Below are 21,426 nucleotides of genomic sequence, written 5' to 3' on the forward strand. Positions count from 1 at the left end.
ATTGTTTGGAAGCTTGATCTTGGAAATCACCAGGTCTAAACTTGTCTTTACCCATGTGTAGGTGCTGTGGAGCATAAAGGTTAAATTACTTATAAAATTTAGTTGTTAAACTATACACAATAATTCAAGGTCTTAGATTCTAGATTACTGCTCTGTCATCTATACAAGTACTTTTCTAGTCCTGAATTTCTAGAATATCATAGATTTAAATTAGCTAGCAAATTAGTGGACTTCAAAATCCTGTGGTAATGCAAAGACGATTACTGTCATGCTGATTTCACCAATGCAATATAAAGCTATTTCCCAGCGTCTCTGTGCTCACTGAAATCCCACAGCACTTCTTTCCACTCATGACAGTCTTTTGCTTGGCCAAACATCAGCAGATACACAAAACAAGTCATCTCGCTCTTGGATTCAACCCTGCCTGTGGTTTAATCTACTTGGTCTGTCAGTGTTGCCTCAGCAAAGATGATAAAGTCCTGCCATGAAGAGAAAGAAGTTGTAAAGGGGCCACACAATTTAATCCAACACATATTTGTTGAGTACATATGTGCACAAGGCATCCTCCTTGGGAATTCTGTCCAACACGCAGGAAACAAGTATAGTTGGACCAGAAGGCATCACTGACATTAGAGATCATATTGAACTACATGGATTTTCCCCACCTTTCTCAATGTTTTGTGAGATTTCTAAAAGACCTCTTTATTAACTGAAGGTTTAAGAGGACCAAGCTTAGGGGCATCTGGGTGGCTCAGTTGGTTAAGCGTCCGATTTTGGCTCGGGTTATGATCTTGCAGTTTGTGAGTTCAAGCCCCACATCGGGCTCTCTGCTGTTAGCGCAGAGCCCACTTAGGATCCTCTGTTTCCCTCTTTCTGCCCCTCCCTAGCCCGTCCTCTGTCCTGTCCCTCAAACATAAATAAACATTAAAAAAAAAAAAGAAAAAAAAAACCTCAACAAGAAGACCAAGCCTAGAGGGAGCTTTATCACTTCTACTTGCAGATTTGGCTGAAATTATCAATGTCAGGACATCTCTAGGAGGCTGGGACCAGATGCCTCTAAGAAGGCTTTGCAGAATGATTTTGATCTAGTTTACTGAAAAGGTTGATTACATTCTCATAATTGGTTTTACATTAAAAGAAAAGAAAACAACAACCTTGGGGAGTGGATAAATAGAATAGCATATGATGTTGAAGGTAAGGGTTTTAAGACCAAATTAACTGTAAGAACTACTTAGTCAATATTTTCCAACTAAACAACATTTGGAGAATTGAATAAGATGACAGCAATTAAATCATCCCTTACCCTCAATTTACACTTGTCTTCATAAAGAATAATGTTTGCAGCAGAGTTATCTTCTCAATCAAGGTTTGCGTAGCTCATTATTAAAACTAAACCTGTGTCGGGGCGCCTGGGTGGCTCGGTCGGTTAAGCGTCCGACTTCGGCTCAGGTCATGATCTCCCGGTCCGTGAGTTCGAGCCCCGCGTCGGGCTCTGTGCTGACAGTTCAGAGCCTGGAGCCTGTTTCAGATTCTGTGTCTCCCTCTCTCTGACCCTCCCCCGTTCATGCTCTGTCTCTGTCTCAAAAATAAATAAACGTTAAAAAAAAATTAAAAAAAAAAAAAAAAACTAAACCCGTGTCTTCTGAACATACTGAGTTGAAGGTGGGGGCCCAAAGTACAGTGAATGGCAAGGTCACAATATCTGGGGACAGAAAAATGCCACAGAAGGTGGATGCTGACTTTCCGCAATAGGAAATGGCACACCTTTTAATTCCCTCTTGCCTAACAGAGTAATGGAAAAACCAAGATTTAGCTACATGTTGAGTTTTCTATGTACAATGGTTAAGGGCAAAAGTAAACAAGTTTGGGAATGCTAATGTTCTGTGCCTCTCTCTGTTGCCTGAGCAACAAGTGCTTGCGGGTACTTCATGGAGGTAAGAGACATGACAGTGCCATGGCAGGATGAGGTAGTGAGAGAAGTCACCGGCCTGTTGCATCAGGAGGGTTCTTTGAGAATCCAGCACTATACTGTCTGGCAGAATAATCACTAACCACACATGGCTACAGAAACCTTGAAATACGTGGCTAGTAGGACTGCACAATTGAGTTACAAAGTTTATTCAATTTTAGCTAGCTTCAGCTATTGAAAAACTTTCATGTATGTTCTAAACAAGTTTGGTATGTGACTCTACTTTTTTAACTATACATTTTGTGAAATCTAAAAACAGATTTCCTGTGAAAATTCAGTATCCAAACTGAGTTGTGCTGTACGTATAAATTATATGTTGGATTTCAAAGACTTAACATAAAAAAACTGAATATAAATATTTTGTTAATAATTTTGTAGTTGCATGTTCAAATATTTTGGGCATACTGGGTTAAATACATATATTCTTAAAATTTGTAGACCCACTTTTTTTTTTTACTTTTTAAATGTGATTACTAAAAAAATGGAAATTACATACATAACTTGCATTATATTTCCACTAGACAGTGCTGATCTAGAAAGAAATCTGCCATATTATCCCTGTAGGGCATTATTTTTTTGAATAGCTATTGAAATTGTCTTTTACACATTCACATACCTAGTGTTAATAGTAGAAAGTGCATAATCAGGCATGCATAGCAAATAATCCGTTTTTAAAACCTGCTACTAAGACCCCTACAGATTCTTTTTCCATCTAGCAATGTGATCTTGCTTATATGCTCTGGTCTGCTATTTCTGTATATGTCAAACTGGATATTTTAGGACATCAATAGTTTTTCTTCTTCCTTCTCGTGGCCTAACTCCTTCCACTTCATTTTCATTAGTAAGTCTCCCATGGAAATGCTGGTTGGTAAAACAGATAGAAATGGAGGGGCGCCTGGGTGGCTCAGTCGGTTGAGTGTCCGACTTCAACTCAGGTCATCATCTCACACTCATGGGTTCGAGCCCTGCGATGGGCTCTGTGCTGACAGTTCAGAGCCTAGAGCCTTGCTTCGGATTCTGTGTCTCCCTCCCTCTCTCTCTCTCTCTCTCTCTCTCTCTCTCTCTCTCTCTCAAAATAAATAAACATAATAATAATAAAAAAAAATTTGGGAGGGCGCCTGGGTGGCTCAGTTGGTTAAGTAGCCGACTTCAGCTCAGGTCATGATCTCACAGTCTGTGAGTTTGAGCCCCACATCGGGCTTTGTGCTGGAGAGCCTGGAGCCTGCTTTGGATACTGTGTCTCTCTCTTTCTCTCTACCCCTTCCCCACTCATGTTCTGTCTGTCTGTCTCTCTCTCTCTCTCTCAAAAATAAATAAACATTTTAAAAAAACATTAAAAAAAGACAGATAGAAATGGAGATGCTCTGAAGTGGGAGTGGAGGACTCACTCGCCTCCCACCCTGGTTCCACACTGCCCCAGTCCTGTCAATGTCCCCAACTCTGAGCGACTTGGTTTGAAAACTATGTCACATTCAAAGATTTTCAGGCCTAAACTTCTAAGTTTCCAGTTGTTCCATCAATGTATATCCTCTGGACCTACCTAAAATCTCTTTCTGAGCTCGGCCTGTTCACAAGGTCTTCAGAAAACATGGTAGCCCTGGTGATTCCCACATCCACTGTGGGTGAGGCACCCCCCGAACCAGCTGCACTGTTGTTCCTGACCCTTCATGACCCTCACTGTTGCTATGGCAATTGCAAATCATTCCTGGCAAATGTGAGCAAAGGGCAGCCATAGAACTGATGACCTTCCACCTCTTGCAGATGGCCCAGGAGGAGCTGGTCTCATGTAGAAACTGGCCTAGTTCTCATTAGTCACATAAACGCTCCTCAGAATAAGGTAGCACATCATACAATAACACAAGGGGATAAACAAATGGGACATTTTGGTGACAAGGTTTTACTCAAACATCTTTTCCTAAATGGTACTATATATAATTCACCCAACCACCATAAAATGCCTTTCTAATTCGACTTTAATTAACACAATGATTGTTGAATTCAATTCCGTGTGGCCTGGTTCCACTACACAGACAGCCGAGGAGACCTCCTTCCCCTGTCCATTCACACTCCTTCCATCCATGGATGCAGCAAACAAGTAAATAAACATGTGTGAAAACACAAACCCCTGGCCAGTTCCTAGCTTTGTAAACATGGTCAAGTTCCTCAATATTTTGGAGAGTCCATTTCTTCATCTAGAAAATAAGTATAAAAGGCATCCTTTTGGGGCGGTTGTAAAGATTCAGCGAGTTGTTACGTCTACATAAATTGTATTGAACAGTGTCTGGCACACAGTAAATGCTCAAGGCAGGTTAGCTTTTCCTGCTGTGATTGATTTTATTCCACTTGAGAGGAGAAATGAAGGATTCTACCCTTCCAACTCTCAGTGCTGAATTTCAGGGATTGGATTTAACGTGTTTATGTTTACTTTGACGTATGAGGCAAGTCTGACGGTAACTTGAAAATCTGAGGGAATTCATTTTTACTTATCCTTACATTTATGTTTATAATATGTCCTACATCTTACAAATGCCATGAAGAGGCAGTACGGGGAAGCTTTCTTCTTCAGGAGTGAACAGAACAGGTACAAGACTGCAGTTAATTCTGGTATTTGAAAGGGCATGTTCATTTCAAGCCCAGTGATCCTAGTTACACCAACACTGCAAGCTGAGAAGTGAGAAAATCAAGATCTAGAATTATTTCCAAGACTTCTTAATTTAAACCTTAACCATTCTAACTTAGAATGCACAGGACCTCACCAGTTACTGAAGCCACTGCATAAGTCAGCAGTTGACTGGCACAGGGCTATGGCAGGATTTAGTGGCCCCTTCTCAAAAAGGAGATAATAAACTTGAGGGTATAATAAATTCTTGGCTATTCACCCAGGACAAAGATCCTACATGACCCTGAAATGGGCTGTCATCAGAGTATTATGTGATTATGCATTAATATATTTTCTTAGGGCAAGAGGAGAGTTTCATAGCTTTCAAATTCTTGGACTTCCACGATCCAAAAATAGGTTAATAACTACTCTTAGTTAAAAAACAAAACAAAACAAAACATTTTTACTGCTTCCATAAAAGGCTGTTTCTTCTCTCACTCTTGCCAACAGGTGCCAGTACCTCACTCATGTAAGTGACACTACTTTGGGAGAGAAGAGACCAAAAGAGGATGGAGGGCCATTCTAATGAAATGACATCACTTAATGCACATCCACTAGCAACCAGACTTGCTCAAAATTATACATGCATCCAGGTGTGCCAAGGAACGACATGTAATAGGGAGACTTTACGTGCACACACTTGCCTCCGATCAGGTGGAATTCTCAATTTGGTACACCATCTCGAGCCTCTTGGGATCAAAGGACAGCCTACATTCCAGAGGGGCCTTCAGCTAGCAAACAGGTCTTTGACCTCGTCAAGTTACCAGGTTTCTCCTAGCTGTGACTGTTACTCACAGTGAGAAAACTTGGCCATCTCCTCCTGTGGTATCAGGTCACAAGAGCAAGTCTCTTCCAACTACCCTTGCCCTGCTTTTGGGTCTTCTGGAGGCAAAACCTTCCTAGCTCTTTTGTTTCTTTACTCGCTCATCACAGATCGCATTTAGGACACAGCCAATTCCATTCTACAGCCACATGAAGACCTGTAACACTCTCTTCGGTCAAAAGGACATTGTTATAAAGGACAAGCCAATAAGATTTCCCATGTTCAACTATTTCATGTGCATATATTTTTGAGCCAGATGATAATGATTTATCCTCTTTTCCTCTCTGTTGTTTGAACCCAAGTGAACTGTAAATAGAAGACATGCGGTATGCCTGTTTTCCTGGCACATAAGATAGGAAATTACATTTAAAACAAAGTAACAATGATGAAGCCTCAAAACCAGCAGAGACGCTGAGGAGAGGTTCTCAGGCAGAGATGGAAACCCCAAGTTCAGCCCCCGCTCTCTGCACCCACGCCAAAAGCGATGCTTCTCCTCTCCATGTTCAGAAAAATTATAGTTCCTCTGGAATCCTACACTGTGCTTGAGTTCTGTCTTGCTACATATATTTTTTAAGTTTGCAGCTAGAAGGCTCTCTAAAAGCAAAGAGTTTCCCCCTCCCCATACTGCCCCTCCATTGCCTGTTTACAGCACTGCTTTCTTATTTTTCCTGCTTCTACCCAAAGAAATCGAGAATTTCATCACGAGTGTCAGAAAATTAAACCCCAGGGAGCAAAGCAATAGCTCAGAGCATCCCTTCCCTGGCAAAGAGCCAATCCTTGAATATAACTTTGCAAACCCTCTCTGGTTTTTGGGGGTTTAAAGGGATTCAAAACAGAGTCATTTTGAAGCATGGTTTTTGACAGCTAAAATCTCTCTGTCTGCACTTCAACTCATCTTTGAAATTAATTTTCAAAAAGCGAGAGAACATATTTTGATTTAAAGACTGGTTTCATGAAAGAAGTGAGGGGCATGACCTAGCTCAGTTGCACACTTCCAAGCTGAGATCAGCAGTGCGTGCAGAAGAGATGCTTCCTTTTGTGGTTGGGGGTCTTAAGAAGTGTTTGACAGACCATTGTAATAACATCTCTCTTCACAATGCAAACACCAGTAACACGGTCAAGCAGCTCACCGCTCAGTTCCGTGCCTGCACCTTTCTCTCTCTTCCCAGCAATGCACAGGGTTGACTCCGCTTAATTTAGTTTTAAAAACACCTTCTTTTGAACTGGATCTATACCTAGGGAGATAAAGCAAAACTCCACTCCTCACACTAATCCTTATCCTTACTAGACAGACCAATGTTCCAGTATAATACACAGTCAACTACAAATCCAATCATACCCAAGCAATGCATGCAGGCTTTGGAATACAGAAGCTCACACATCACGGGAACCCCAGAACGCCTGTTCTTCCATGTGCTTGTTCCAATTCATAGTTTTCTCGGCAGACAATAGGACAAAGCTGCATTTTAGCTCAGGCTGCTAATACCGGCGGACAGATGTGTAAGACTGAGGTTTACTCACCAAGCTCCCGTAAGTCCATCTTTCCCAACTACAATACTGCTGCTAAGCCGCCACCAAATGACTTAGAGTCGTCCCCTAGAAGAACAATGTGCTGGAATACCAGATGGTTCCTGAGTAAGCTTGTTCATGAAATAGGTTTCCAGTTGAGCCATGTGAATGGAGACCTGCCGCACACCTTTGAATGCTACACACTTCGAGTCCAGAAGAATAAGCATGTAGCTTTGCTTATGTTTATGGAGCTGGAGCCCAGGGGTGCTCCGATTGGCAGGAATCGCAGAAAGATCAGCCAATCAAAGGGAGCCTCCATTTCAGGGAAACTCCTGCTCATTTATTTAGCATCTTCAGAGATCATCGGCTTTTCTAGGAAGAGCTTTTCTCTTATAGTATCACAAGAGAAAAAATAATAGCTTCATTTCAATTTTAGTGTCCTATGCTCTTTTGTCAATATGTATTACATAGCTCCTCTTCTCGGTATTCCTCAATACCTCCACTTTTCCCATAAAGAACTTTAAAAAAAAAGGAAGAAAAAGAGGAAGAAGAAGAAAAAGAAAGAGCTGGTGATGGGCTAGAGATAGTTCATATTCATCAGCCTCCACCTTGTTGCAAGAAAGGAAGGGGGAGCGCCTGGGCTCAATAATTACTGATTCTGTTGCCATGGAAACAGACTGGCTGCAGCGAGTTGGATTCGTGTAGAACATCTGCTGCCAGACCCATAATCAACTGCAATCTCATCTCTCCCCCGCTCCCTACTTTTATTTGATTGTTAGTTTGCTTTCTCTCTTCTTGTCTTCACATTCAGTTTTTGTCCAGAAATGTCATGTAACTGCCTTACTTTGTACACATAGCACACACATGCCAGAGGTGCTCACATGCCCAGAAATGTGTGTACACAGGAGTGCATCCCAGCAGGATTCTTACGGAAGGATCTATACTCTGATTCCTATTCAGGATGTAAACGAGCATAAATACTGTGTCTCCACCCCTAATTAAAATTTACTAGAAGTTAACCTAAAGAGTTAGTGGGGCTCTTTAAAAATATTTGTCATCTAATGGCCCTGAAAGGCTCCAAATAAAAGTTTGCAATGGCACTTCTCAGGGGGCACTGTGAATTAAACTGAGAAGCAATTAACCTGAGAAGCTTATAGAAGATTTTTAAGCACAAAATCTTCAGGCTTAGCTTCTTCTCTTGCCCTAGCAACTCACAAGGCACCCTGAACAGTGGGGGTCTCCTTGGGGATTTCCTCAGTCCATTTACATCCCCCCTGACTCCTCCCCTGTTTTCTCCAAATTCTGCTAGTTACATGACCAGAGTTAATGTCGGACTCTGGATGTGCTATCTTTCTCATTAACAGCAGGGGCCACCACTGAGCAATAAATGGCTGCATGGCCAGGTCAGACCCAAGAGGGGACTGAGAGGGTGATAATCTCATCTGTGTGTCTGTGGAAGCCTTCAACTCTGTACAAAGACTGACTGAAGATGTCAAGTGTCAAAGAAGGCTATGATTCTGGCATAAGTTAGAGAATCCTTCAAGAATCTGAATCCTGGTTTTCCATTCTGTCTTTTTGCCCTTGTGATCTTGGGAAGGAATTCTCATCCATGTACTGACTCTCTGGCACCCAAATCCAACTCTGGCCATCTTTCTCAGCATTGTCCAGACGATCTCCACCCTCCAGGGCAGTGGATATCTTGGGGTTTTTTGACTACCTTTCTGGAACATCCCTAACCTGTTCTGCCTACTCTCCTCTACCATGAGGACACCTACCCCTTGCACTGTCACCCTCCTGAGACTGTTCAAATCACCACTTTTTAAATACAGAAACATGTCATTCCAACCTGGTCTATCCTCAAGCAAATGTAATCAATTATTCCACCGTACACAGTGAGTGTTTATGTGCCAAGCACTGTGCTAGTGACAAAACTAACTGGCATGGTTTTTGCCCTATGGCAAAATAACTTTACTTGAGGAGGCAAAAAAAATATGAAAGTATAACTTTTATATGGGATATGAAGGAGAGCACAAAGGAAAAGATTTAACCTAGTGAGGTTAGGAAAAGTATCTCAGAGGAAGAGATACTTGAGCTAAGATCTAAAGGAAGAGTAAAAGTTGAACTAAAAGTGAGGGGAATAGTGTCTCAGACATAAGGAATGGCACACCTAGAAGGGAGTGTGTCCTCTTTGAAAACCTGAAAGAAGCCAAATGCAGCTGACTGCAGTGAGAATGACTGAAAGGATGGAGTGAGATGAGCCTGGACGGCAAGCAAAGGCCAGACCTGTAGGGTCCTAGACAATCACATTAAGGAGATTGTTTCTTATCCTATTAGCAATGACAAACCATTGTACGACTCCATTAAAACGATTCCCTGCCCCCCAAAATACGTATACAACTCAATTTATAAAATAATCTATTTCAAGGCAGCCATAATTTGTTGGCCTGATCTAACATTCATTGAGCAATTAAGAGTCCAGCTAGCATACTAAGCACTTTATATGAATTAACTGATTTAATCCTCACAAAAACTCTGTGAGGTATTATTATTATCCCTATTATACAGAAGGTGGAAACTGAGGCATAGGAGGTTAAATAACTTGACCTAGTTTACCAAGATAAAATGTGGCAGAGCTGGGATTCTGAACCAAGGGATTCTAGCTCCAGCTGTAGTGTGATCTACAGGGACTACCTGTGTCAGAACCATTTGGGATTCTCCTCAAAATAAAGATTACTGGGATCCGTCCGCAACCCTCCTAAACCAGAATCTCAGGGAATGGAGTCTAGGAACATTTCTCCAAGTTCTCCAGGGGATTCTCATTCACGCCACAGCTTGAGAATCACTCCTAAGAGACGTTTGCATAAAGGAAATGAATTAATCTTCAATGTATAAAATGGAGAAAGTTTTTTTTTTTTTAATTTTTTGAGAATGGGGGCAGGGTGTTTCACTACTGTAAGCCATCCCAAAGGATGCATCTCTGTTAAGCCAAGTTTACCTCCCTTTGATTGACTGCAAACTCTCGAGTTGAGTGTGGGTACCATAGCACAGTGGGTACTTAGCATACATAGCTCAATAGCTTCTAGGAGTACGTATATGAAGAAAGAACATGGGAGTTATCATTTTTTAAATTTTTATTATTTATTTTTGAGAGAAACAGAGCATGAGCTGGGGAGGGGCAGAGAGAGGGAGACATAGAATCTGAAGCAGGCTCTAGGCTCTGAGCTGTCAGAGTCTGACAGAGAGTCTGATGCAGGGCTCAAAACCACAAACCATTATATTCATGAGCCAAAGTCGGACACTTCACTGACAGAGCCACTCAGATGCCCCAGAACATGGAAGTTCTTAAAGACCAGATTCACCAGTGAGGTAGAGATGCTAGCAATAAGACAGGTAGGTCATGTAGTATTGTGGACACTAAGGAAGGTTGTAAGTTTTCTTTGGGTAATTTTTTTCCCAGAAAATTCACTTTGAAGACAAACTGCAAGGTGGACAGAATATTTCTTTGAGTCTGTTCCAACCCTCCTCTTCTATTCAAAAGCAAGTACGCAGGATGTCTGGTTCACCAAGCTAGCCACGGTTTTAGTTCTGAAAGATAAGCAGCCTCATCTACATTTCCATAAGGGGTCACTTTATACCAAACAGCCACATGGTCTTTGGAGAAACTTGCAAAGAATTTTTCCATAGAACCTTGTCCAGTAGTTGTGTTGCTGAGATCACAGACTATCAGTTAATTTGGCCACTGCTGTGTATTCTTTCCTTTCTAGACTGGGCAATGAAAGAGTCTACACAAGCCTCAGAGCTGCCGATGAACCTCAAGAAAGAGAAACCTACATTTAGTTAATTGGTTTATACCTGAACAAGCACCCAAGAATTGGTACGAAGTGTAATGGACCTGCACTACAGAGGCTCAAAATGTACTGTTGGTGGCATGTCATCAAGCTTCTGAACACCTTCGTATTTATCATGTGCTGTGCACAGATAATAGAAGGGAATCAAAGCATCAAAACCTGGGAAATAGGGGAGAGGGAAATCATCCCTGGGCATCTAGATAAAAATCAGAAGAAATCTCTCCATTTCAACCCCCACATTATAGCCTGTATTCTGTTCCGTGCTTGCTAGGTATTTGCTAGTACCATTTACAATTATTATTAGCAAATTTAGTGTATAGTTCACATACCTTTGTAGTGCTTTTTAAATAAATTCACGAATCAAAAAAGAATTGCTGGGTGATTTGTATTTGGGGGTCAGAAAATATAGTGACTGCTGTAGAATGATTTCTAAACTAGCTGGCTAAATTTCTCTTAGTTTACCTACCAGTCTTAAATAAAATGAACACCATTTACAAGGAGTATTTAAAAAGGAGCTGAAGGGGATTCCATGTACTGGGCTATGGGAGGTGGCGCTAGTAGCAAATCCTTCCATTTTCCAACTCCTGGTCCCAAACATTATTTCCACAATCTGCACCTTCATTTCATCAGGATGCATGTTCATCACTGGCAATAGATGTGATGGTGATGACTTCCTTAGTTCATGACATGGCTACACTGAATCCCATTTTTTCTTTGGTCAACTGATTCTTAAGGAGGTCATGAGGATCACATTGAGCCTCAAAAAACTTCTGAAGAAGTAGGGTGTATATTGTTGAAGGCTAACCTCTAATTACATCTTAGCCTTCCTTTTTTTATTTAAAAAATTTTTAACGTTCATTTATTATTGAGGGATGGAGAAAGACAGAGTGTGAGCAGGAGAGGGGCAGAGAGAGGGAGACACGGGATCCAAAGGTCAGCACAAAGCCCGACATGGGGCTCCAACTCGCAAACCGCGAGATCATGACCTGAGCCAAAGTCGGATACTCAACCGACTGAGCCACACAGGCACCCCTACTTCTTAGCCTTCTTAAGGCATATCCCCTCTCCTGACCATATATGCAAATATGCACATACATGAGCATACACACACACACACACACACACACACACACACACACACACACTCTGACTTTACTTCCACCCTGAACAGAAACAGGCCCAGTGCAGACCAATCCAGATCATATCTTCCAAGGATGTGAGGTCAGAAGTAGTGACTCTGCCCTAATAGGTCAGAACTATAATTACTACCAGCTCAGTTCAACTGTTTTATTTCATTCAAGAGATGTATTTCTTTAGTTAGTTGGGTTAACTAGTAGATCGTTATCTCTGATTTTTTTTTTACATGATGCATTTTAAAATGAAAACATATGCAAAACTTCAACTAAACATGGCCAGAATACCTTTTACGTATCCTTTTATCCCCATGGGGAGATAATCATAACAATATTCCATAGAAAAATTCTCATACAAAAAGGTAATGCTTCTCTTTCCCTCACCCTTATTGGGAGATGACCATAAGCAGAACTTACCAAGTCTGCTTAATGGCACTCTATCTTTAGGTCCCTGGATGCTAAAGATTGTATGATACAGTGATACAGTGCTGACATCTGTGGGAGAATGATAGAAATAATAGCAAATGTATATGCAGTGCTTATGATGGGCCAATACCATTAAAAATGCCCATTTTCCAAAAAGGGAAACTGGGACCTACAACTTTTAAGTAGTGCATCTACAGTCACCATCCAGTAAGGGTGCAACTCAGGATTCAAACTCAGGTGTCTGTGAAGTACCACAAGCAGTTTACTACACCACAGGCTCAGAGCTCCTACAAGCGAGTTGCTGGAGCAGCTGGGATGATTCCAATAGCATCCTAAGGGAGAGTTCCATTTCGTAACTCATATTCATGAGACATTAATAGGAGTAGGTTTATTTCCCTGGACTTGGCCATTTTTGTATTCTCCTTCAAAATGCCTAAAATATAAATAAGACCTACAAACACCAAAATAAAACCAAATCTACAAAATGCAAACATGTCTATGAATAGATCTTCTATTCTTTCCTCTTCCAGATGTTGACCTCGGATGTGTGACCATGACTGGCATTCATAGGGTTGGAGAGTTGAGGTTTGGAAGTCCTTGAGGTATGATTAAAGTTGGGCAAATGGGGTGGGCTGACCTGAGAACAACACGGAGGCCAGAAGAGCAAGGCCCAATATCTTGCATCTCTTATAATTCTGGAGTGCCTTCAAAGGAATAGTTGGTGAAATTCTGAAAGCTTATCATCTTGCCAGCTTGAATTTTCCAAATATACCAGGGAAAGGCATTCCAGAAATGCAGGCTGATGAAAAATCACGCCAAAAGGAAAAATGAAAATGCCAAAATCCTTAACTCAGCTTTGCCAAGCATGTCCACTGGCAATATGGTGGCAAAAAGCTACTGAGCCAAAGGCAGGGTATTCTTTAGGTGACACAAAATGAGAAACAGCTTCTTTACCATCAGGAAAAGGGAAGCTTCGGGGCTGTTATCACATTCTTCTTGGTTTCCAGATCTAACGCATGAGTAAACCTCTTTCAATTCTGAAACACATATCAATTTCACACACAAGTAATCTACCTTTCGAGAAAAAAAATTAGTTTCTGATATTCTCAATAAGAGAACCAATTTCACAGCAGTTGGTAGAGATTAAATCTATGTTTTATAAAATAGTTAACATTCGATGCCGTTCCTTTCTCTGCTCTTTCTGCTCACAGATTCACGGATAATCTGTGGTCCTGGTCTCTTGTTACAACAGGGATTATATTGCAACAGAACAGGGCAAGCCAGAGAAGAGGGGGAAGAATGGAGGGTTTGCTGTGCAAGAGAGAACCAAGATCAAGATGAGTAGATGCAGTACATCCAGGCAAGGATGTAGGAAATGGGGGTTCCAGAGATATAGGGAGTCAGTTCCTGAGGGTCACGCTCTGAAGTATGAAAGGGGAGAGAGGCAGAGCAGAATGAGTTTGAGGGCTTGAAAGGGGGCCCAACAGGTCTGAATGGGCCCAGATATGGAGCCACAAGGTGAGGACAACCACAGGACCAGAGGCGATCACCATATGGGATTCCATGGCAAGTCCTGTTTAAACCAGTTATTTTTACATTATCCATTGGTAAAGAAGTTGACTCTGGGGGCGACTGGGTGGCTCAGTTGGTTAAGCATCTGACTTCAGCGCAGGTCATGATCTCACTGTTCGTGGGTTTGAGCCCCGTCTTGGGCTCTGTGCTGATAGCTCAGAGCCTGGAGCCTGCTTCAGATTCTGTGTCTCCCTCTCTCTCTCTGCCCCTCCCCTACTCATGCTCTGTTTCTCTCTCTCTAAAAAATAAACATAAAAAAATTAAAATCATTAAAAAAAAGGAAGTTGACTCTGGCAGAGCCAGTCACACCTCAACTATGTGCCCAGAGTTTCAATGAGTATCAGCAACAACCCAGCACCTCCCTAAGAAAACCCACTCAGACTGTGCCTGCTCCTGGCAAACCAGCATTGTCACCACAAGGACAGGTCTGTTCTTCAACTCATTTCTTCAAATCCTTCAGCTTGTAAGAGCCAGACCACTTCAAACTGCTCTCTATTGTACTTCCAATTAAATGAAGCTTTGAAATGTGAACCATAACCTCTAGACAAATGATATTGACAGGCTATTCCCAACTCTCACAAACAATGAGCCCTGAAACCTAATTTGTGCAGCAATTAAATTCACACAAAAATATAATTTTATTTTATTGCTCAGTGCTTGCCTGTATCTTTAAGCTAGCAAACTGTAGGAAGGAGTTAACTTGATAATATAAATAAAAATTGCCCCCAAAAGGCAGTAACCAATCCATTTACATGCAAAAATGCTCCTCTTCCAAGTCATCCCAAGGCAAATATGAAACATGATTTCCGAAATGCATCGCCTACAATTCTCTCGACACAGTGACAGGCATGAGAATTGTGGAGCAAAATACTTCCAATAATCACACAGCTTCCACCATGAAAAAGTGCTGCTGCTTATATTTTGGGGGGGATCTATTGTGTGTTAGATGTCATGCTGCTGCTTATATTTGGGGGGACTTATTGTGTGTTAGACATCGCAGCGGTTCTTTGCATATACTGAAAAAAATATATTTTACCCAAAAAGTTCAGTTTGGAAGTACGGAATTGGCCTCCAGTCATTCAATTAATGTTTAGGAAGTGCCAATAATGTGCTTTTCACATGTTGCCTCATGTTCCTTTCAAGTCTCGGGAATCCAAGAATGCAGTCTTAATATCTTGAAAGTAATAAAGCACCACTTACTAAGTTTTCTCTTCATGTACTTCTTAAATTTCATGGTTTTGTTTGTTTGTTTGTTTGTTTGTTTCCTAGTTAACTCTGTTCTGCTCACCTGGTAAGTTTCTATTCATACATTAAAGTCTTCCAAAGTAAGGAATTCCCTCCTCTGAATTACTTCCATACAGTTGCATTGGACTTTTGCTATTGCACATGTCATGTTATTTCATAATTATCTCTTTGGAGAGCTATCCCCAATACTGCAAATTCCTAAGAGTCAGATATTAACACAACACCAGGAATACTATCTCTAGGGATCTCTGATGCCTTAGCCAAAAATACAAAAGCTTATTGCAAACCTTTATACTTATGGAAGTTACAAAAGCCTTCTGAGCACTTGTCGGTCATTCTACCCAACATCATGGATAAAGTTAGGAGACAAGGATAGCTTTGAAAACAACTCAGTGAATCATCTCTTATGTCTTCCATTCCTCCCTCCTCCCAGCCCTGCAATCCCTAGCCTGAGAGGGAAAAGCATGCGCTGGGAAGCACATCTGAAAACTCCCTTTCGGAAACCCATTTTATGTATGTATGTATGTATGTATGTATGTATGTATGTATGTATGTATGTATTTACTTATTTATATTCTTTTTTTTCACAGTTTTATCTTTTTATTATTTTTTTTAAATATGAAATTTATTGTCAAATTGGTTTCCATACAACACCCAGTGCTCATCCCAACAGGTGCCCTCCTCAATGCCCATCACCCACCCTCCCCTTCCCCCCATCCCCTATCAACCCATTTTATAGGCAGTCCAGGTGCAGGGCCCAGCCCTGTCTGTTATCTGGTTCATTTTTTCAAGGATGTCACATCTGTTCACTACTCCCTTCCAGTTAATGAGTCTTCCTTGAATAGAGCCTCAGAGGGCTTTTGATCTTTGTACCAATCAACTTCAGGATAAAGTACAGGACACTGACTGAGCTAGTACAGCTGGCTTAAACCCATGTTTTATTTCAAGGAAGAAAAAACAAAATTTAGCCTGACTTTATAACATGGGGTGTTGAGATCAAAGAATTCCCTCCAGACCAGAACTACTAATCATACCAGATTTGGAACTTGGTGACCATTCTTCATCCCAGTATTTTAATTTTTTTTTTTAAACTATGACTGTAAGAACATGCATGCTCAGTAGAGAAAATGTATAATGTTAAAAACATAATAAAAGAGGGGGGCACCTGGGTGGCTTAGTCAATTAAGCAGTCAAGAGTCTGATGTTTAACTTTGGCTCAGGTCATGATCTTGTGGTTTGTGAGTTTGAGCCCCCCATCAGGCTATGTGCTGACAATGCAAAGCCTTCTTGGGATTCTCTCTCTCTCTCTCCCTCTCTATCTCTCCCCTGCTTGTGTGCTCTCTCTCTCTCTCTCTCTCTCTCTCTCAAAATAAATAAAGTTAAAAATCACATAATAAAAAAGAAAAAAATTATAATTAATCACATCACACAGAAGAAACCATTGTTAAAAAGAAGGTCTAAAACTTCTTAGTTTTGGGACCACCTGGGTGGCTCAGCCGGTTAAGCGTCGGACTTTTGATTTCAGCTCAGGTTGTGATCTCAGGTTCGTGGGATTAAGCCCTATGTTGGGCTCCGTGCTGAGAATGGGGCTTGCTGAAGATTCTCTCTCTCGCTATCCCCCTCTTCCCCTCTCCCCAACTTGTGCATGCTCTCTCTCTTTCTAAAATAAAAATAAACAAATATTTTTTTTAAAAAGCATATTAGTTTTTATTTGTATTTAGTAAGATAAAATTTTACATTTTGCTCCCCCACATTTAATATAATATAAAAAATATTTTCTTATATTTAGATATCATTCACATATGTCATTTTCAGTGACTGAAAAATTTAACATATTAATAAATGTGCCCATAAATGAATTTATCATATCCTCTTTGCTGAGTTGTGGGTTATTTTCCATTTTCTTGCTGTTATAAATAATAATGAAATGAACATCTACATACATAACTTTCTTTTTCTCCCCAGAACATCTATGATTCTAAACAGCCACATTGTATTGCGTGACTTTGTAAATGAAGTCATCAATTGTTGGTGAATTTCCCAAATGCACTTTGTCCTAATAGCTTTCTTAAAATTCTATTGAAATGTCAAGGTTTCTACCAGCAAAGTGGTAGCAAGGGGCCCTTTAATGTCACTGTGGATGGCAAGTCTTCTGTTCCTTTTTATCGAAGGAGCTCCAGGGTCTCCTGCCCCATATAAACAAGGGAGGGGCAGAGAGGGGTAATTAACTTCACAAACAACCAGAAGCTGGTTGTCCCAGGCCCAGCCACAGCTTGGTCTGAGATGTGAAAGTTTCTTCAAGCATCTCAGCCCCTGGTCTATGTGCAGGAGTACATGCCAGCATGAAACATCAGTTAGCTTTTGTCAGGAAGTAAATGCCACCACAACAAAATCTAAAAGTGTTTTTAAGACACACACATGCGTGCACACACACACACACACACACACACACACACACACATACACAATTCCCTTTTTTTTCCTCTCTGTCTTCTGGAAATGCCTTATTCTTTTTTCCTGGTCCTAAAAGAAATCATCACACTGAAGAATCACTTCTCCTGCCATACCTTAGCCACACAATGCCCTTCACTTATGGCCTAAATTTGTTGTATAATTTGCAAAGTTTGTTCTAGAATATGATTTTTCCTTTTAAAACACTATCAACTTAGTAAAAAGAAAGACATTATTATCTTCTTTCTTTTCTCCATTAATGGCTGGGTGAAGATTCAATCCAGGTCACATGTGTTGAGCACGTATATAATTTTTTTGGTAGGCACCCTGGGGTAGAGGGGTGAGGAAGAATTTGTCCTTGTTCTGAGGAATAAGAGCGATAGAGTGTGGATAACTAAGTCTATGACCATGGTTTTCAATGGGTTTGTCTAAGATTCTGCAGTATTGTCTCAAAACAGCCATGAGGTGGGCCAGGGACCCATTTTAGCAGGCTAATTTGCTAAAATAAGTTTTCAAACTCAACGTATGGCTGAGTACGTTAAAGTGCTACAAGAGAGGTAAAAAGAAAGTGTGCCTGAGAGGAAACAGTTAATTCTGCTTCCTTGGAGGGGTTCCACAGGGCCCATGAGCTGGACGTTGAAGGTTGGGCAGAATTTCAACCAAAGGGAGAAGGGTCTTCCTTGCGAGGGAACATGGGTGAGGACAGAGACTTGGAAGTACAAGGTATGCTCAGGGAGCCATCAATACGATTAATTAGAGGTTAGTAGGGGTGTGTTGAAGAGTTCAATAGGCATTCTGTTTGTAAAAGTGGTTCGCAATAGAATGAAAAGGTTCAGTTACCATGCTTGAGAAGAGGGAGGCAAAGGTTTTTGAGTGTGGATGCATCATGAGAAGAATTGTATTCTAGAAAGGTGTTTCTGGTAGGGGGAAGAGAACTTACACATGGGCTGAGTCCGGATTCAGGGAAAACAATAAAAGGACAGACAGAGTCCATGTAAGAGATGACGGTGTCAGGAAACAGGGCCATAACAGTAAAAGCCAGATGGCTCCTTCTTACACACGGTTGGATCCACAGGATGTGGGGACCTGGCAGGAGAGGATAGGAAGCCAGGGATCACTCCGAGTTCCACGTCTAAGAGATGAGGCGAGACGCCATGCATCTCCTGGAGTTGAAGGATGGTTGAAGATGAGACACTGTGGGTGGAGGGGAGGAGGTGGGAGAGAAATGAGAAGGGCTTGAGAAATGGGCAAGTTGAAGGGTCAGTGAGAAGTGGCAGTGGTGCCTCAGGAGTCAGGGAATAGACCGGATTCTAGGAAGCACAGGCAGGGCACGCAGTGCTTCAGGGAGACGGAGCAGGATGAGCACTGGGAAGAGACCTGACACTCGGGAGGTAACTGCTGACCTAAATAAAGCAGTTCTAGTGGGTGGGCGTGGGTGAGCATCAGACCACAGTGAGTGGAGGAGGCAGGCAAGTGGAGACGGCATTCTCTCTTGGAAAATTTGGCAGTGCAGGGAAGGAAAGAGATTGGGTAAGAACTTGAAAGAGGAACGGGGGTGAAAAAAAAATTTTTATGGATAGGAGAGATTTGGGTAGCTTTTTAGGTTGAAGAGACAAAATTGAGGGGGAGGAAAGGAGGATGCCAATAAGCATAAAAATGTAAGGGATAAAAGATTTATTTTTACAAATTTTTTGATGTCTATCTTTCTCATCAGAGCAGGGAGTCATAACAATGTGACTTCTTTCCAGTCTTAAATTAGAACAACTCAACAATTCCTCTCAATCTCCACTTGTCTCTTAGAAATCATGTCTTTTGTGGCTGAAGAGGTTTTTGAATATTCAAAATACGTATTAGTGCATTTTAGAGGCAGGTTTCTTTTCTTGAGCTTAGTTATATATTTTAGTTACCTTTTAATTTTTTTTTCTAAAAATATCACTGTAACTGGAACTATGATTATTATCTTATTTCTTCCTTTAATATAGATAGCATATCATGTATCTATTTTGTGTGTGTGTGTGTGTGTGTGTGTGTGTGTGTTGTGTTTATTTGCAAAGCCACAGGAAGATGTTGTTTAAGAAGGAGAGAATCAAGGGCTGCAAAGAAGGCAAACAAGACAGATTTTAAAATGTCCACCAGAGGCCATTCTTGACTTCGTCAAAACCAATGGCTTTTGTGGCTCAAGAGGTTTTCAAGTATTGACAGTATAAATTAGTGCCTTTTAGAGTCTTATCGCTCTTCTTCTGCTTTAGTTATATTTTTAGGAGGGCAGAAGACAGGTTGCAGTGGATTAATAAATTACTGAGACGTGAAAACAAGAGATGGCAAACTGAGGCAAGTATGTGAGGAAATACGGCTTGGGGTGAGGGCTGGATGGAAGATCAAGAAGGTGTTATTTGTTTTTTCAAATGCAGGAGATGTGAGTACATTTATGTGCTGGTAAGAAGACAGCATCAAGAGGACAAGATTGATGATATAAGGACCAGACTGTATTAATTGATCAAGTGGTAGCCCAGAGAAGATGAGAAGAGAGAAAATTCAAAGGAGGAATTCAAAGGCCTCCACCTCAGTGGCTTCCAGGAACATCTTCATCCAGGAAAAAAAAAAGGGGGGGTGTGGTGAGGGCAGATGATGGACAAGAGCCCAGGGTTGTGTGGTCAGCTCGAGGCAGAGCTGGAACAGAATCCACGCCCCCCCACAGCTTGTCTGGAGCATTATGCCATCCTTCTTGTACTTTTCTTCGTGGAAATGGCCCAAGTGCTTTATATATATACTAAGATGAACCATAAAGAATATTTAATTTTCCAATTCAGAAATGGATCAAGTATTGTCCATTTCATATTATCATCCTAATACTGGCTCATTTAACCCTCACAACAGCATATATTAAATTCCATATTTCACAGATGAAAAGGCTGAAAAAAGGGGGTAAGGATATTAATGTGCCCAAGGTCACCCAGCAAGGAAATAATGGAGCTCGGGTCTGAAGCCCAGTCCTTGAGTCCAGGGTCAATGCTCCTGACTTACTGAATCTACTGACTGAATGTACTGAACTTATTGATTGAACTTATTCTTCTTTGTGAATTTCCAAGTCCTTCTCTTGATGCCTCAGGCACAGGAGGCAGTTGGGGAGGGCAGGGGTAAGGAGGGATGTGGAGTGAGGGGTGAAGGTGGGGAGCCGAGGCTCAGGCTGTGTCTGTGGCAGCTTCGGTTCCCCATTATCATCCAACTCTGTCCTAAAGCGTTTTGTAACTTGAAAATTCAATGAATACAAAATGCTGGTAAACTGCATCCAAAAACCACTGATATCTTCTACTCACAGTCTTATTTTTCTGGTATGTGCACAAGTGAATTCTTATCTATCTGAAAAAATTCAAAACCAACTCTACATCCCTGACTGACCAGTGTGTGCTTAGTTAAGGCTTGGAAGCAAAAAGCCAGGATCGCCCATTCCCCTGACCACAATAAAAGAAGTCAACAAGCCAAGCAGCTTTTTCCAACACACTCGAGAGCAAGAGCATCTCCATTTTATATGCACTTTTTATCATGATCGACACATTGTAATAGGAACAGTATCTCTGAGGCATGGGTCTTACCCTTTTCTGCTTCTGCTTGAAGGACTCCTAGTGGCCTGGGAGCTTTCGGACAGAATCTCATGGCTCTGTGATTCACAAAATGGAAATCTGGCATTATATGCCAGTGACATTCACTTCTGTGGCAGCTCAAGCAGCAAAAAGCCATATGCCACACACCTCAGATCCAGCCAAGCCACGCAAACGGAAATGTGAAAGAGA

General features: G+C 41.3%; 1 protein-coding gene across 4 annotated transcripts in view; it reads right to left on the reverse strand.

Annotated features, from left to right (window-relative positions):
• The window catches only part of ELMO1 (engulfment and cell motility 1), a 530,926-nt gene that overhangs the window by 129,739 nt on the left and 379,761 nt on the right, over window positions 1–21,426 (reverse strand). Inside the window, exon 1 of one of the 4 annotated variants that reach the window (XM_030308235.1) lies at window positions 6,973–7,181. The exons of the other annotated variants lie outside the window; for them this stretch is intronic. The gene's annotated coding sequence lies outside the window, so the exon portion shown is untranslated. Of the gene's footprint in view, window positions 1–6,972; window positions 7,182–21,426 lie in introns of those variants that run through there. 4 annotated transcript variants of the gene reach the window in all.

This window comes from Lynx canadensis, chromosome A2 (genome assembly GCF_007474595.2).
Source record: "Lynx canadensis isolate LIC74 chromosome A2, mLynCan4.pri.v2, whole genome shotgun sequence".
In the NCBI taxonomy this organism is placed as follows: domain Eukaryota; kingdom Metazoa; phylum Chordata; class Mammalia; order Carnivora; family Felidae; genus Lynx; species Lynx canadensis.